Raw genomic sequence first — 14,332 nt, 5'->3', positions numbered from 1 at the left:
CCCTAAAAGGCAAGGAGCACAGCTTTGGGGTAAGCACGGGGCAAGACAATCCTCTACGTCATTCTTCTCTTTTGTGGATTTTAAATGCTTCACAAGTGTTAATAAATTGCACCTATCTAAGAAGTACACGTTGTTTTAAAATCTAATTTTCTGAATCCCAGACTAAGACCAAGACTAAGATTAAGTGTCCGCCCAGGGCCTTAAGTGAGAGGGTGACAGATATCAGACACTAGGTAACTCTTGGTTATCTGCTCGTTAATTACTTTAATTAAAGTACCGCTGTTTAATTGGCAAAGTCTAACAATGTAAATTTCAAAGAAAAGACAGTTTACTTAAAATCCTTAAGGACTTGTCACACGGCAAACAAAAACACACTTTGAAGAAGTCACCCTCTCCCCCTGGCAGTGTCCTGGTGCTTCTCCGAACCATTCTGGATACTGGACCCCCGGTCTTTGGGAAGAACTGTGATTTCTCTAAGGGACAGGCAATTATTACATGCTGTCCTCTGGAGCCAGGGTGGATCAGGGGGCCTTTCCCGCTGGAATCACCCCGCAGTACCGCCAGGCCTTCCAGCTGGGCAGCAGATGACAGAGCTGAGCTGCGTGAGTCGCAGGCGTGCAGCGCGATTAGAGGCCGGGCCGCCCTGCTTCCCGGGGCGGGGCGCGCTCCCCGCGGGCGGTGCAGCCTTCCTGCCAGGCCCGGCGCGGTGATGTCATGGGATCCGCGGCTCGGCGAGATGAAAGGGATCCAGCGCGGCCCGCTGGCACCAGGCGCAGCTTCCAGCGCGCAATCAGGGCGCAGCGTGGGGACCCGAGCGCTGCGGTCCCGCCACTCAGCCCGGGCTGGGGGCACCGCCGGGCCAACGGGGTGCAAGAAAAAAGGAGGAAAGCAACGTGATCCGGGTCAAACAAAAGAATCCGAGGACGGGGAGGCGGGAGGGCGACTACCTGCTGAAAGGAGCGTTCCAAGAGCCCTGCGCGCACACACGCAAACTTGGCCTGCCTTTGATGTGCTGCAACTGATCACCGATCAGATTACGGGCATTTCATCTCGCTGCTCGTCTGCCTTTGATCTGCAGGGTTCTTCTTCTCCTGGATTGGAAGATTCGTCTGGGCTTGCACTGACATACATTTTGGGGAAGGTAGAGCTTTTGGCCCAGAAGCGCTGCCAAGGAGAAGCTCAGCTGCCGAAAAGGGTGAGTACTGCAGAGAGTTCAGCACGCTCACGCTGAAGGCACCGCGCTCATGTTTCGTCGTGGCTTTCAGTTCACTTTTCCTGCGTGTCCTCAGAAAAGATGGTTTTTAGTGCAGAGAGCACGAGCATTGCTGCGCTTGAGTACTATGTGTATGGATGAGAGGAAACACGATACTCGGTGCCGTTTTAGTAGTTTGTACAAAGGGTTTGCAATCTGTCGCGCACATTCTACTTGGAAATGAGTTGTTCCAACAGGACAGAAAAGGAGAGAGCTAACTTTAGCAATCACCGGCCGCTGCAGAGCCCGAGGTCTGTAGGCTGTAATTGCTCTAAGTATTTACAGGTTGCTTTACTTAGTAAACAGGCGGAGGAGCTCTACTGCATGCCAATGTTTTCCTTGTTTTCTCATAGAAAAGAGTCCAGTGCATCTCTGGCAATACTGTTTCTTTATTCTCTCACCTCCAAGACTACAACCTATCAGATACATTTCCTTATGCAGTGTGTATCCTCAGAGGAATCGCTGGAGAGGCATTCAAGTATGGTTAAAGCCTTTTCTGGGTAAAACTGAAGAATTTTCAAACAGGGAGGTTTAAGTTGTGCTAAGTTTGTTTTAAAAAAAAAAATCCTCTAGTGGTTTTCTGGAACCTCTGGCAATAGCACAAGCCTCATGTACAGAAACATTCACAAAGTTAATATTCCTAAATTTAAATGTAGTGACAGCTGTTGTGAGTGAAAATTTGCCAACTCTTTATGAAAACTGAGTAATCAACAGTTATGATGTTACATACAGTTTTTAGCGACATTTTCACTTTAGTTTACGCTCAACATGGCAAAACCAAAATATATTGGTGTGCTGAATTTGAAAGTTAACTTGTTTTGTCAATTCAGTGATCACATGCGTGCACGCGTGCACACAGAGTGAAGTCTTTACATCGAGATGCAAGAAAATACAGTGGAAATGTAAGAGCACCATGTTCACATTAGTTCATTTTAATATTCTGGTTTTAATTTTGGGGGGGTAAAATATTTATCATCACAATAGTCTATTTTAATACTAGCCGAACCACAGAGAAAGTGTAAGTGATGAGAGAGATGGGTTATTCTTTAGTCTGAAATTCTGATGAGACAGGAAGGGCCTAATGAGTCTCATTTCACGTGTAATTAATTTTTCAGAGCCAATTAATTAAATTACTTTCTAAACTTTCCTCCTGATATTCTAAGGAGGATAATTAGCATTGTTTGCTTAACTTTAAAACTGATAGCAGTTAAGTGGAGATTATTTAAAACCATACCAAACTGACTATATTTTTAAGATGTGTCGGTGAGAATTTGAAAGATTTAACTGTTGTTTTTAGTCATGCCAAGAGAGGCATTTAAATTTTTGTTCTACTGACAATGTGACAAAGCATGTTCACAAAATCCTGAATTATCAGCTTAGGTTGATTTTTTTCATTTGTTTGCTGAAAAAGTCCTCTTTAAATCACAAAAGCAGTAGTAATGTTCACATTAGGATAAAGAAAATTAAACTTTTAAGATAATGACTGGAGAAGATGCCCAAAGAAATAGTGTGCTTAAGAACTCCGTCATTTAGTTCATGTTTGGGACTTTAAAAAAATTTTTTATGACTGTTTATTCTGCTACTGGGTTCATTCTAACAAACAGACTTCCTTCAACACAAAACAAAAGGGAGAATTAGCAATTATCTGATTAATTTAGGTTTTGTAGAAAACTAGCTTAGGCGAGTCAAGTCATTGAAAATTCACTTCAGTGTCTGAATTAATTCAGTTAATTGTTTACTTCTTGTGTCTTGGTTGAGAAATGAAACAGATTGTATTTGATTTTAAAAGAAAGATGCCTATTGCTGAATGTACAGGTACAGTCTCAAAAGCTGTCTCTGAATTAATTTCCACCTGAAGATCTTGACTGTGATTTAAGAGGGGAAACTCCATAAGATTTCCACTGAACGAAACCCTTACATTACATTTTTTAAGCACTTTCCTATCTGTTGCTTCAATGGCAGCTTTGTTACTGCAGAAAGTCCAAGACTTCAGAAGACTTATTTCTAGTCCTGATTCTGTCACTGATTAGCTATGTGACCTTAAGGGATTTGCTTCACTCCCCAGTGTTCTCATATGGGAAATGAGGGAGTGGATCAGATCATCCTCCTGAAATAAGCAGGGTGGAATTTTTATAGCCATCTTACAGATGAGGAAACTGAGATTGCAGAAAAGTCACTTGACTTTCTTAACTAAGTTACATGGCCTGTTTTCCAAGTCCTGGTCCTGTGTCCTTCCCAGTTCACCATGGATATTTTCCAACACCTGCTAAAACAAATGCACTGCTGACTGGAGAACAGTTTGAAAGATCAAGATAACCACTTCCTTCTGCTATGCAGTTTTTGTTTCTGTGATAGATGTGTCAGTCAACTGGATTAGTCCGCTGACTTCCAACAGTTGCTTTTGCTTCCGTATTTCTAACCAGTCTGAACACAATTACTGCTACGCGTAGTTTACCATGACATTTAAAATAATTTTCACAAAAATTTAATATATCAATGCAATGTGGAATTATATATATTTGTGTGTCTGTATGTATATATACGTGTGTGCACATATATATATTATGTACATCTTTTGACATTATATGCACATCTTTTTGTGTTTCCAAGGAATTGACACTTTCTTAGAAGATGTCAGTGGTGTGCATGAAAAGTTCAATAGTTAATTAAAGGCTGCTGTTCCTCCAGGGAGATTCCCGGTGGGATTTTGTGAGATTTCAGTTTACATATTCAATATGGGCTGGTACATGATATATATTCCCTATTACATTTGATTATGTTAAGAATCCTTGAACATGTTTTCACTAACTCCTTCTGGGTTTTTTCTTGAAAAAAAAAGGAATATATTTCTTGTGAATAAATTTACTTATTGACTATAAATTTTACACATATACACTGCTCTCAAGGCCAAATATCTCTCATGTCTTATCACCTTCATAAAGGTTTCATATAAAGCTTTACAGATTATTACTTAGTAACATTCACTAATATTTATTAATGTGCTAGTTATTAATTCAATAATATTTATTGAGTACTTGTGTGCAAGGCACTCTGACAGTATTTTTCAGGACACCATCTCATTTAAATTTCCAGCAATTAAGTTTGTCATTCCAGTTATACAGATGAGAAAAGTGAGGCTCGGAGGGATTAAATGACAAGTGCACGGTCACAGGGCTGATTAAGTGGCACCGCTAGAGTCTATCTGATTGCAATTCAGGTTCTTTTGTTCTAGGGCTGGGCAGTTAATTCCTTCTATTATAAGAATTACATACAGCTGAACTTAACTGTTAGCAAACATTACAGCCAAAATTTGGCAAAAGCGTGCTGTTTTTCTTTCTTTTCTTCTTTTGGTATATTTTATGAGCACTATTAGAATTTTTTGATAGGGTTTTCCATCAGTTGGCCTAGAATCTTCAACTATAAAGGACCTCAGGACGTAATTCATTCTTCCTCTGCTTCAGGACTGGACCACACTCAAGCATCCACCATTGGTCTGGCTGGTCAGACTCCCTGTGATGGCAGGGCTGGTCCAAGGCACCCTGGAAACATTCAGAAACTGGTGTGCCTTTAAAGAGTGATTCTTTAAAATGTCAGCACCGTTTAGAGGAAAGTGCTATGAAAGGGGGGGCAGGAGGAGGCTCCCTGGTGGCCATGCCTCATTCCTCCTCAACTGTCACAAGCCATTCAGCTTTGCTCCAAGCTGCCCCGCAGATCCACCCACTTGCTGAAATCACCGCTCTGAAGTGACCAAGTCTCACATCCTTCGATTGAGAAGTACTTTAGCATCATCCATTGTGACTTAGATCTCTGGTGAGAAGGTGGAGGGAGGTGAGATGGGGGTGTTGAGTGACTTTATGAAACCATTTCTTCCAACACAACCCACTCCCTTTGTGAGAAGAGTTCTGAGAAGTACAGCTTTCCCCATCCTGTTAATGGTCCCCAGTACTTAGACAGCCCTATGGCCTAGCCTCATTGGCTGCTGCCCTGCGAGCCTGTTCCTTAATTCTGCCACGTGCGGAAGAGTCCCCTGTATTTATCGGGAAGCAGAGAAGGAAAGTCAATGGCTCGTTTCTCCTCTCAGTAAACACATGAGAAGAGTCTGGCCAACGCAGTGTCATAAACTCACCAGGGTCAGTGCAAGTCCTGCAACTTATAGCACATTTGCTCTATAAATGTCATGAGTTTGACATTATATCAACTAAATAAATACCCTCCTTGGACTTTTCATGTGTATTAATTTAAGCGTTCGTGGTACGGTGATGATTATATTAGGGTTCAGGAAGCCTGGATTTTGGATCCTGCTTTGTTATTAACTTGGTGTGTGACCTTGGGCAAGTGGCTCCCCATCAGGCCCCAGCCCTACGCTGATGGTCTGATTGGCAGCAGTGGGTGCTGGGAATTACTTAAATAGCCGGGTCTTGGTTATTTTCCCCCTTATTTTCTTAACTACATTTGGCAAACTTTACAACTCCTTGAGATTGTGGCCCCCCATTTATTCATTCATTCAACCAATTTTTAATGAGTACCTACCATGTGCTAGGCACTGTGAACAAAGGGACAGAATTCAGGAGTCTCATGTAGCTTGCTTTCTATTCCTTTTTCCCATGAAATAGTGCTTTACATGGAAATTACTAGAAAGTCAAACAATTTTCCATTAATTTTGCTTCCAGTGAGCTAGCTTATCACTGAAATTATTTTCTCAAGAAGTTTGTTACTTCATTGGTTCAACTTTTTTAGGAATATATTCTAAACAAATACACTGCGTGTCAGCTTAGGTATTGCTAAAACTAGCTTCAGAAAACCAACCCGTAACATAGACTTAAAAACAACACCCCTGCCGAGATCTTCATAAGAATTTGGCTTTTTCAGGGAATTCGCTGGCGGTCCAGAGGTTAAGACTTCGGGCTGTCACTGCCATGGGCCTGGGCGCAATCCCTGGTTGGGGAACTGAGATCCCTCAAGCCACAGCGGCCGAAAAAAAAAAAACAATTTAGCCTTTTCACTAAAATTTCAATTCATTCATGATAGTCAGTGCTCTAAAGGGAGAGAATGCTTGCAGCGCTAATTCTAAGCACTGGTTTCGTTCTGAAAGAGCCTGGGAGTCATGTGATTCTTTTTGTACCACCACTGGGTCCTCCTTCCTTCAGACACTGTCCCCAGGTCACTTACACTCAAAGTGAGGTAAGTGGGGAGCATTTGTTAACTTAAGCGGCCTCTTCTTTAAAGAGTAAGAGGCACTTGACAGCTACAGTGCAGAGGTTCAATGGCTCTCCACTGCCGAATACCATTTCAGTTATCATCGATTTTTGATGCTTGGCGTCGTGTGCCTGACAAAAGGTACAGCCCTGCCAACGATGGCTGCCATTTAATGAGCACTTACTGTGTGCCAGGCATTGGGCCAAGCTCTTTAAATACCGCATCTTATTTAACAACGACCAGTGAAACAACTTATTTCAACGGTAGAAGATACAGAAAGTTGGGAAGGTCAAGTAACTTTTCCAAGGGCATGCAACTAGCCAACGGCCAGTTGGCCTCCAAGGCCAGAATATGCGATGCCAAAGGCTGTGGACGTTAATAGGATCTGTCCGCAGAGAGCTAGCAGTGGGCTCACGGGGAAGAGCGGTCACATACAGATGACATGATGCAAGAATGAGTGAACTAAATAACGTGCCGCTGTCTCTAAGTAGAAAGGGAGGCCAGAGAGAAACCAAAGTAGCTCCTGCGCTGGCAGATTAAGTTCCTCTCAGAAAACACTTAGTGAACATTCGTGTGAACGTTTGATACTCTCGGAGATGCAAGTCTGAGCAAAATATGCTGCTTCTCGAAAGCAGGACTCCTTTTAAGTCCTTGGGGAAGAAAGCTAAGTCACAGGAACTCCGGACAGGAGGGTGCTGTCATTGTGGTAAAAAGGCCTCAGACCTCACCGTGACTCCTGGGAGCTGTGGCTTCTGAGCTGGTCCCTTACCAACTCAGGGGAGGCAGCATAAAGAGGAAGCTTGGGGCGCAAAGGAAGGGCAAGTTCAGGGCACACAGGAGGCAAGGCACGCAGACCAGTTTGGCCAGAACTCCAAGTGCCCCGTCTAGAGGCAGGAAAGATAGAGCTGGAGATGTGGGTGGAGCCCAAACATGGAAATCCCTGACTGGAAGCCATTCTTCACGGTGAGGAATCTTTGTAAATCTTTTCATTGGACAGTGACCATGATGAAAGGCAGGGGGAGGCAGGACGGGTGGAACAGAGCAGCCGGGAGGGAGGTTCGAAGGGAGGTTTGACGGCGGGGCATTCAGGGGAAGGGTGCGGAGGGCCTGTTTGGCAGTGGACGGGGTGGTGGGATGAAGAGAAAACGAGGAGGAAGGGGTGAGTGTGTGAGATCTTAACAGAGAAGCCTCAGTAAGTCAGCTTAACTACGGTGGCTGGAGGATGCCCTGTGTGCTGGGCTCTGGGCTACGAAGAAAATAAGCTGTGCCCTCGGGAAGGTGAGGTCTAGTTAGACAAATAGGTAACTTCCATCTAAGGGCGAGCTTGTTAGGGAACCTTGGGGTGTGATGTAGTCCCAGATCACAGCCGACAGGTAGGCTGGGGACAGGCACACTCCCCTTGACGTTCAGGTAGGACAGTGCGTACCATTTGTAAATGATTAAAAGTAAGTCGTGATTGCGGTTTCTGTTCCGGCCATGACAGCCTTGAGGCTGACACTTGGAAGGATATTTTTAATGTATTTTTTACAAGTACCTAGTAGCGTATTCCCCGTTCTCAGTGCAGGGTCATGAGACGCGCGGATTGGTGACCAACCGTGACAACTTATTCATTCTCTCAACAAACATTTATTGACCGCTACAATGGGCCTTGCGGTATGGAAAGGAAACGTGGGATTTGGTTCCATTCAAAGAGACGTGCAGGTGTGCCGGGGAAATCAGAACCAACACAGGAAGTGGTGGGCGCCCCTGCACCAATGCGGTGCGTGCGCAGTCTCTTGGGTTGGGGGGAAGTTTGTCCACTTACTCACTGGACGGATGAACAATTGCTTACATTTCTACAGCATTGTAGTGCGGAAAACCTATTTGTTCTGTACATGGTTCTTTTACTCCTTTCACTAAATCTGTAGAGCGGGCACCGTTAGCCTTGCTTCGTAAGCGCGCAAAGTGGAGAAGTCTCGACACCGTCCTCTAGCCGCGTGTGGAGGCACGAAGCCCGGACCTGCGCGGCCCACGATCCCCGGGGGCCTGGGCCGGACCGGGCTGTGCCCGCGCCGAGGCGGTGGACGCACCCCGACCTCTGGAGGCCAATGTCCAGCGAGCGAAATGGGGAGGACCCGCCGGGAAGAGCATCTGCGAATGACGAGGCGGCTGATGGGCTGGGTCCTGGTGATTCACACCCGCCGCGCACACGTGTCACATCGTTTCCCGGGCCTTTCCTGGCGCAGAGGCGGGCGCGGGGTAGAAGGTCACCGGCAGCGCAGAGGCACAAAGGCCTGGAAACAGGTCCAGGTGGACGCGAAGGCGTCCCCCTAGCCGCAGGCAGGTCCCCGACACAGCCCCGCTCTCCGTGGTCCTGGTGAGCCCCCTCCTTCCTACCCAGGTCCGCCAGCGGGATGCAGTCAGCAGCTCCCGCAGCCCGGGGGCCACCAGCGGCTGGACCGCGGCCTGGGGCACCCGGGGGACTGCGGGGACGCAGCCCGGAGCCCAGAGGGTGGGTGGTGGGCGGTGGTTCCGATGTGGGCGGGGCTTCAGGTGGGCGGGGCCGGAGGCGGTGGCCGTTGCCGGGCTACGGGGCAGCGCGGACCCGCGGCGCCTGGACGTGCCGGGTGTGCGCGCGCGGAGAGGACCCCGGCCCAGCTCCGCACCGAGTGCCGCGCGCTCAGCACGGTTCAGCGCGTACCGAAGCGTCAGATCGCCGCCGAGACCTGCGGAGCAGCCTCCAGGCACCCGGGAAGGTAGGTGCCCCGCCGCCCCCGGGGCCGTGGCGCCGCGCCGCGCGGCGGATCCGCACGGGACGCGCGCGGAGAGGAGGCAGCTGCGGGTGGAGGGAGGGGGCGCCGGCCTGGGCTGCTCGCGTGCAGAGTAGGGGGCGGGAGGATAGGACCGGCGGAGGCGACTCCCGGGAAGGCTGACAGCAAGGCCACCGAGATGCTGCAGCTGGAGGCAGCGGAGGGTGTGAGCACCCCCCGGCCCCCGTGGGCGACGGGAGTGGCCGCGCTGAGCCCCGCTGTGCAGGGATCTTGTACATAGAAAGGCTGCATGTAGGCGAAGGTGCGTGAGTGTGTAAGTGTGTGCGCGAGTCTCTCCCGGGGCCTGGACGGGGGCGCTCCAGCCCATGCTGGCGGGAAGCGGTCTGCAGGCCGGCCGGGCCGGAGGGAGCTGGGGAGGGGAAGGGAGGGCACTCGGAGGATGTGCCAGCAGCCCGTAGACACAGTGATGGGAAGGGCCGCTCTCACAGCCCTGGTCAAGGGTCTCATGCCATTTCATGGAACAGAAATTTAGCTCATACACGCTTGAGGATGACGTTTGGAAGCATCCAAATACAGCGATATGTTTTGATGGTAGCGAACTATGCGTCAAACCTGCAGTTACCATTGTAAGCAATCCAGCTCATTTTTTTTTTTTTGCATTTTAATAAAAGGACTCAATTTGCAAACAACGAAAAAACATAAGCATTGTTCGATATTTCTTTAATTGAAACAGTTTAACAAACTACTTATGAATGGGTGGTTTTTACTCTAATGACAGTTTTCCTTTACTAGAAGATGATTTCTTTATATGAACAGGAAACAGTTATTGTTAAACATGACTTCCGCAAACAGAAGGATTTATTTTAATATGTTGTTATTTCATGACCAGATACTTGTGTGCAAAAGGGAAGATTATATTGCATTCGCTCAGGATTTACTCCATATGTTTTCTGTTGTACAGCTTCACCTTAGGTGTAGTTTAAAAGCATGTTTATTTCAAGCACGGCTTATTATCTAATTTAAACATACGTAACTAGAGGGGGTGAGAATAGAGTCCTTCCCTGGAAGACAGTTTTTGACAGTTATTCACAGAGATGTCGGTACTTAAAAAGAGTTTTTCTTCGCATAATATTTATTAAGTTTTGAGGATAATGCAAGACACAGAAATGCAATTTCATTTTGAAAATACTGCCTTGACATGAATACATAGTGCATTATCATGAGCTCTATGTTTGTTCCTTTTTAACCCATGGAAGTGTCTCATGACATCTACTTTGTTACTGAGGCCACATGGCTTTATTAACTTTGGAATGTTTTTCCATACTAAGTGCTAGCTCTAGGATGTTGTGTTAGCATTTTCTGGGACATTCATGGAAGTTATTTGTTTCTTTGATGGGGGTATTTTTAGGCTCTGAGTCCAGGCTGGATTTTGAATTTGAAAGGTAAGGACATAGGAAGGCTTTTTATGCACTTGAAATTGCAATGTAAAGTGCCTTTCCTATCCAGAAGACTTGAATAAGGAACACTGCTAAATTTAAGTAACCTTTAAGAGGCTTTTTAAAAGAACAGAAAGAAAAATTTTTTTTTTACTTTAGATGGTCATCAAATTTAATTTATATATAATGTGTTTGTACATGTAATAATCACATGCCGTGCTTAATATGTTCATTTAATTTACTAGTTGTAGCTCTAATATGTGAATCCAGGGTATGTTGGGGACATTTGAAACCTAAGTGAGGAATTCTGCTAACACGAGGAGAATATTCTTCTCCTTCTTCACCTATTTAAATCTCTGAACCCAAGCTTAACCCGATCCTCTGCAACCAGTTCAACCATTCAAAATATAACACAGCACGAAAAACTGAAGGCATCTTTAATGAAGAAAGCCGAGTCCTCTTAAATATGATGAATCAATATTTAAAGTCAAGCATTTAAAAATCTGGAAAAGGCCAGCATGCTCTGTCTGTTGACAACAGGTTGAATAAGAATACCCACCTCGAATAAATGTACACCCCAAATAAAGAGACAGCTGCTTACATGATAAGAGAGCCAGGAACAGTTAAACGGTTCAAGGCGTTTGTCTCATGGCAGCTGATTCTTAAATGTTCATAGCCTTTCTAAAATGACCTTCTGGCTGAAGAAAAAGAACAGTCAAGCAGTAGAAACGCAGTTTCCTTTCATGATTTACCGGCTGAGCAGTGAATTCATTCATCGTATTTTATCTGTCTCAAATGTTTACATTTAAAAGTAAGATGTTTAAACAGTATTGGGTTATCGTCTAGTCCACACATCACAGAATATAGGTACCTTTTAAATTGACGTTTTAAGACCTGGGTTTTTAAAAAGAGAACAGCCAACCTCAGCAATTATATAAGACAAAGGAGCTTGTCTACCTCAAGATTAGATGTTATTCAGCCAACTCTTCCCCTCCGTCTGCTCGGATGGCTCTAATCTGAGGAAATTCTAAAAGAGTGGAGGCCTCTTATAACGGAGAACACTACACATGTTACAAAGAAGGACTTTGGAATCTCTCCAGGCTTCTAAAATAAAAATTTAAACAGCTGTGTTGTAGACATTATTATGCACAATTCTCTAGAATAGATTGTGTCAATGTTTGGGGTCCCCTCAGACCTTGATGCTACAATTGTCCTATTTGTATTTTAGGATTGAGAAACATTTGTGAATTGGGGGAAGAGTACATTAGTTACAAGACGCTTGTTGATTGAACATTCTGAGAACACTATGACTGATTTTCCTAAAGCAAAAATGACAGCATCTACAACTCAGAGAAATGAAAAGAATTAGTCTCAAAAAACCGTATCCTAGGTTAAGTTCTGTTGAAAAAAATTATAGGAGCCTGACAGTGACTGGCCCCTAATGTTTTTGAACTTCGGAGGAATTGAAGATATTGTATTTGGCAACAGAACGTTTTAAAGCTTGTAGAGTTTTTAGTAGAAGATATTTCTTGACTTGAAAAGGGAAATCATTCTCATTTCCCAGCCAACAACAATATGTATATTTTTATTACCGCATACCTTCGTGAGCTTCCTAGGCTACAAAAAGGGCTGCCAACCCTACTGTGTAGGAAGAACGATTTTCAGGATATAGTGAAATTGAAGACGAAGATAAAGAACAGCTAGAGGCTAGGGGTTATTGCCCCGTTTGGAAATAGCTGTACCCTAAATTTCTAATTAATTTTTTATCATAAGGTAGATAGCTAGTGGGAAGCAGCCGCATAGCACAGGGAGATCAGCTCTGTGCTTTGTGACCGCCTGGAGGGGTGGGATAGGGAGGGTGGGAGGGAGACGCAAGAGGGAAGAGATATGGGGATATATGTATATGTATAACTGATTCATTTTGTTATAAAGCAGAAACTAACACACCATTGTAAAGCAATTATACCCCAATAAAGATGTTTAAAAAAAAGAAAATTAATTAATTTTTTATTCTCTTCACATATGGGACTGACATTATTCTCAGCCATTTATGATTCTGTTCCACCATTAAATGTAAAAGGCTGTATGTGTGGCATTGGCGTCATTTCAGTGCTGATTTTATAAATTGTAAGCCTGCCAGTGTACTTTAATGTTGACTTCTTTAAAAATATCTCAGCTTATTGCATATTGGAAAAATGTATGAGTTGGTTGTAGCTTCATGGCCTAATGTTCATACAGTTCTGCTAGATGAAAATGTTTACATGTTGCATGCCCTGTGTGCTGGATAATAAATGGCTTTGAAGGGATGGGGGGGGAAAGAAAATTAAGCAACTTATTGTGAAACAAATTACCCAGATTTTTTGAGTTATTTCAGATTCATATATTTTGGTCATTTATAAGATCACAAATAAAGACTGTTCTCAAAAAGGTTACTGAATTGTTAAAATTAGAAAGATACCTACCAGATCTTCCTCCTTGGTGATCTTTGTTGATATTATAGACCTATATTCAAAAATGGGGTCCTCACCTGAATTGTGTGCTACCACCATCACTTATAGTTCAAGCTCAAGCTGTGGTTGCACAGATTTTTCCCCTATATTATTTTATCCCTTACAACAGCCCTAAGAGTAAAAATATTATCCCTAGCTAATGAATTTCTTCATTTATTCAGCATACGTTGGGCACATATTTTGGGTGAGTTACCGTTCTAGAGGGAAATCGCAGTTCTTGTTATGAAGTCCTCAGACCCTAACTGATGGTAAACTCAAATGGCTTGGTTGATGAATGAAGGAAGGTTGCCCCCTGTGACAGTAGGGAAGGAGTAGGGACTGGAGCACCAGACGCCTATGTTCTTCTATGGATGGGACAACAGATGCTCAGCTGTAGCTCATGTTGCCTTAATGTGGGACTCATGGATGCCAGGCTTTCTAATTTTTCAATTTTTAATATTGAAAACGTGCTTTTTTTTTTTTTTTTCTTTTTGCGGTACGCGGGCCTCTCACTGCTGTGGCCTCTCCCGTTGCGGAGCACAGGCTCCGGACGCGCAGGCTCAGCGGCCATGGCTCAGGGGCCCAGCCACTCCGCGGCATGTGGGATCTTCCCGGACCGGGGCACGAACCCGCGTCCCCTGCATCGGCAGGCGGACTCTCAACCACTGCGCCACCAGGGAAGCCCATTGAAAACTTACTTTTAAAATTAAGTGCTGTACTGACAGAAGGAAACGATGCATCCTGGCAAGATGCAATACAAGAGCTCCAAAGAGAGAGAAGGAACCAGATAATCATCCTGTGAGACAGAGAGATATCCAGGGTGCTATGGAAGCACCAAGGAGGGTTCCCGTGCCAGATTTAGGGAGATCCCGGTTTGACAGATTCAGGGAAGGCATGGTAGATGAGACACAGTGTATAGGAGAGCCCCAAGGCAAAAGACGGGGCAGCAGTGGAGGGACCTGCAGGTTGAAGCAGCCACCGCGGTTCAGATCCAGGGGGCTGCCCCTCCGCAGCTGCTCCCAGAAACCCTGAGCTTTGCCTGGTGACGCACCAGCCCAGGTCTTCAGGATCTGGACGAGGAAGGGAAGGGGGCTGCACTTCGTGTCAGCATCTATTGGATTTACCCCGTCTAGAGGCTGGCCAATCAGGACGCCTCCCTGTTAATTACCGTTCATTCAGATGAGCATGGCCAATCAGGACGCCTCCCTG

General features: G+C 45.2%; 1 protein-coding gene across 2 annotated transcripts in view; it reads left to right on the top strand.

The window, feature by feature from the left end:
• The first annotated feature begins 782 nt into the window (after window positions 1–782).
• The window catches only part of TNFRSF19 (TNF receptor superfamily member 19), an 87,049-nt gene continuing 73,499 nt past the window's right edge, over window positions 783–14,332 (top strand). The window contains exon 1 of one of the 2 annotated variants that reach the window (XM_029210410.1): window positions 783–1,195. The gene's annotated coding sequence lies outside the window, so the exon portion shown is untranslated. Of the gene's footprint in view, window positions 1,196–9,044; window positions 9,184–14,332 lie in introns of those variants that run through there. The other variant, XM_029210409.1, reaches the window with a different exon arrangement.

This window comes from Monodon monoceros, unplaced genomic scaffold (assembly GCF_005190385.1).
Source record: "Monodon monoceros isolate NGI ecotype Baffin Bay Population unplaced genomic scaffold, NGI_Narwhal_1 Super_Scaffold_8, whole genome shotgun sequence".
NCBI classification, from domain to species: domain Eukaryota; kingdom Metazoa; phylum Chordata; class Mammalia; order Artiodactyla; family Monodontidae; genus Monodon; species Monodon monoceros.
The sequence above is the reverse complement of the archived record's forward strand: the minus strand, read 5'-3'. Positions and strand labels throughout refer to the sequence as shown.